General features: G+C 42.3%; 1 long non-coding RNA gene across 1 annotated transcript; it reads right to left on the bottom strand.

The window, feature by feature from the left end:
- Positions 1-1,069: 1,069 nt before the first annotated feature.
- Positions 1,070-3,504, bottom strand: LOC124706577. Its single transcript, XR_007004481.1, has 3 exons — positions 3,372-3,504; positions 2,152-2,227; positions 1,070-1,130 (listed from the first exon to the last, which is right to left on the bottom strand). It is a non-coding gene; the product is annotated as an uncharacterized LOC124706577 (long non-coding RNA).
- Positions 3,505-4,200: the final 696 nt, after the last annotated feature.

Here is a 4,200-nt window from a genome sequence, read left to right on the forward strand (position 1 = left end):
ATTGATTTAGACATAGGAAAATCTGAGGCACATAAAATAATTCTTCTTTTATCACAAGACATCCAACTTACTCCCTCCAATCCATGATAAGTGTTGTGGTTTTATTTCAAATTTATCATGGATGAGAGGGAATACAATGCAACAATCGTCGATCCATCTCGTTAGTACTGGATGGTAAGGAAATTAGACACCTAAAGAACATTGCCCATAAGAGTATTACCCAGAGATGCTCAAATAAGACCTCCCATAAGATAATTAAACATGTCTATGTGGATGTAAAGCTCATAAGAGTATTATGCAGAGATTCTTAAATAAGACCTCCCATGAGATAATTAAGCATGTCCTATGTGGATGTAAAGCTCATAAGAGTATTACACAGAGATGCTTAAATAAGACCTCCCATAAGATAATTAAACATGTCTATCAGTCTATGTGGATGTAAAGCTCAGCACCCTAGGCGATTTCGAAGATCCAGGGCAATGCCCTTAGTGAAGTGGACTTAAGATACAGGGCAATGCCCTTAGTGAAGTGGACTCATTGGAGCTTCCGTTAAAAATAAAAAGGAGATGGCATCACTTATTTCGTCATCCTCCTTGCTTCACGCTAACTCAAGTAGTTATCATCTAAAGAACTTCAGTATTATCATAACCTCAGAAAAAGACTCCACCAGTTGTCACAACATGTCAATTATAACAGCAAGGTAGTTATAATGACAAAAGAAGAACTGAATACGGTAAAAATACAGCACAGTGCAAGACATGAATATATGCTGGTAAAGATGGTCATTTTGATACAGTAATTCAGAGTCACCGAGGCACAAATGGCAACACATAGCTTGGGGATCCGTTGGAAACATATCGTCAACAAGCACCTATCGCATAAGCCGAGGCCCTAAAATGAGATTTCACATTAGAGTAAACACGCGGAAACATACAAATGAATTGCCTTGCTACTGTTGAAAGCAAATACTCGAACATTATATTGTGAACCGAAAGTCTCACAATACTCCCAGATTCCCCTGAAACGAGATAGGCATACAGTGAGTTGATCGAGATTCTCCAGATTTTTCCCAGCATCAGTAAGCTGCCACCATCAGCTTCCCAATTGACATCTGTTAGTTTTAAGAAAACCTGAGAATAAAAGTTAGGAACATGAGACACAGGCACAACATCTTTTTCTTTACATACGGTTAAGGTGGAATTTATAGGGAGACTGGTTGATTCGAACAAACATGTGAAAAGAATGCAGGATACGGAAAAATAGCAAAAGCAAGTTACTGATGTTCAGATAACTTCTAAGCCCAATGTGGTTCTGCTTTCGTGAATGGGGAGTATGTCCCAGCTTTACTTCCCCATAAGAAAAACTTGACTACGCAATAAGCGCTAACATAGTCCATCTATGTGCATTTCCAAAACTGAAATATAAAAAGTTTGGTAAAAAAAAAATCTCCGACTCTTGGTTGCAGCAGAAAATTACACAATGATCAGTTAATAGTTCCCAAGCTTTCATTTCAGGCTTATTTTAGGGAAATGAAAAACAATGGTCATCCTGATGACAAGGGGAGAAGTGACATATCCTTGTCATCCTGATGACAAGGAGAGAAGCGACATGTCCTTCAGGCTCTTATACAGTAGTCAGTTAGTCACCATGAATACATGATGAACATGACTGCATCCATCATGTCTGCTAACTTCAGAAACACTGATAGACCCTGGATGAAATGTCCATGTTGACACACGAACTGATATTTTTTGGTAGCATGACAAGTTGCTGACACAATAATATGGCTGGGAATAACAAGTTCAGATAGCACACCTAAACATTATAGGAAGTGAATATGTTACTAATCCCAGTCCCAGCAAATACTACTAGTTTCAGTAAAACACCAAATATAACTCAATTAACAAAAGGCCGGCATGAAGGATAGCAGTATTGTCTTTCATTGTTTTTCCAATCCATAAACTGCACCAATTGAGTAAGAAGAACAAAGCATCCTAAACATGTGAATGGATGTGATACAACTAACTATCAGTAACATAGTTAACATTTCGAGATATTAATATATTCCATTTATCGAAAAAACTAACTATCAGTAATGAAGCATCAGCTGAAGGAAAGTAACAAGAGATTCATTAACTGGTAAATCAGCACCTTCATCTCTTGTAGTGACCGTCTGAACGAACCAGAACGTCTGCCAAAGTCTTGTTTTTCTCAACGTCCTTCTTGCCTTAAAAAGGAAAAATCAACACACAAGAATTAAAACAGAAGCAACAACGCTAACCAAAAGAATTGATAACAGTATACATTTACATGCATCTCATACAAGAAATTGAGCTAACAAACAGGCTGAGACTAAGAGCAGGTTATCAACGATTCATCTGACTGTACCCACAAGCCAGAAAGATGGGACAAATTACAGAGAGATGGAAAAAAAACATGTAGAACATGTCATGCAAATTACAAACTCACAAACAGCAGATAACTATAATCAGGTCTTAGACGGAAGGCTGTAGCTTGCAACAAGGCGCCAAAGGAGAAGGATGCTACTTTGGGGCCAGAAGATAGTCACTAATTAAGTTGTTTACGTCAAACCATCAAATCAGTTGGCCAAGGTCTATCAGCTTTGTCCTTTGGAAATCCCCACATATTCAAGAGACTAGAGATTAAAAGTCATGATAGAATTTTACAGAGCAGCTCCCAGAAAGTTTGTACAACTTCATAACTGAGAATCCACACCAGCACTGACTAGGATAAGATTATTCAAGCACTCAAGCTAAAATTTACCATGAAAGCAATTCTGTTCAAAAGTTAAATCACTGACACTACCAATGATATGTTTTACGAAGAACTCCTGATAACATAGACAGCATGTAGAAATGACCAGAGGATGAAAGTTTCTAATCAAAGAAAGGTTTAGGATTGAGATTTTGAGGTCCCACACCCAAGTAGTTGCACCATTTTAAACCCAAGAGAATAAGAATAGAGCTGCAATTTGATCAATGCATCGCGCCATTTCTCATACACCTCACCAATTAGATCGATACATTGCCATTTCTCAAAAGTTATATTTCTTTTGGCAACCTCCAGACCAAAGCTCATTTGTCCAATAAACTTCTACTGTCCTTAGCAATTGTTACCGAACAGATGGTATAAAGAAGTTGTGTTTTTTAAAATCAAAATTTTTATCAATAACACATATTAGTCAGTTTGAGTGATTTGGTTATGTAGAGACAAAATATTAGGTCTGTTGGACAATTGTAGAAGATGATCTACAAGGGCATCTCATGCATTGGCAGCATTGCACATCTAAAATTGAAAGTAAAACTGAGAAGTACTATGTAATCTAAGAATTAGACAGAGGGAGAAAGTACCTGCAGAAGGAATCCGGCTCTGTCCAAGCCACGGTGGAAGAACACATGGTATACAGGAGGAGTCGCCGCCATATGGAAAACTCTCAATTACCTCCTCCCTCTCCATGTCCACGATGACGATTTGCGACATGAGCATGAGGTACACCACATTGGCATTAAGAGGATCCATAAGCACAATCCTTGTCGTCCCCTTCATCTGCAAGGGTATCGACATGCTTGGCCCCCAGATCTTGTTGAGCACCACACGGTGCTCCAGCGTCCAGTCGCCGCACTGCTCGTCGAGAACAAATGAGCTGATAAGAAACGGTTCCTCTTGAGAGACCTCGACGTACCGCAGCCGCCCTTGGCTGACACACACGCGGCGGTAGCTGGCAAGATCTTCGTCCTGCGCGCCTGCCGGCAGCACGCTGCGCGTCGGCAGCTGGACGAAGGAGAGCTCCGGGCGGTCGCTGAACGGGTCGGCGGAGATCGCGCCCCAGGTCAAGTCGACCCACCACAGACGACCGCCGACTGCCTGTGCCCCCCGGTGTAGCTGCATCCGCCGCGCAAGTGGGAGTCGGCACGGCGAGACCTCCACGATTTCCCACTCCCCTGTTTCCGAGAGGAAACGGATCATCATGTTCCCCTGCAGCGCGGCGACGGCGAATCTGTCGGGTGGCCCGTGCCCGCGATCGGCTTGGGTGATGAGGCCGATTTGGTAGTCGCATTGGAGGTCGCCCATAGGGTTGCAGATGGAGTCCGGGAGGCGGGACAGCTCGCGGGTGACGGGGTTGCAGACGAAGCGCGTGACGCTGGGGACGTGGGCGGGCTGGAGGCCGAGGCCGGTGGG

The sequence above is a fragment of the Lolium rigidum genome, chromosome 4 (assembly GCF_022539505.1).
Source record: "Lolium rigidum isolate FL_2022 chromosome 4, APGP_CSIRO_Lrig_0.1, whole genome shotgun sequence".
NCBI lineage: Eukaryota > Viridiplantae > Streptophyta > Magnoliopsida > Poales > Poaceae > Lolium > Lolium rigidum.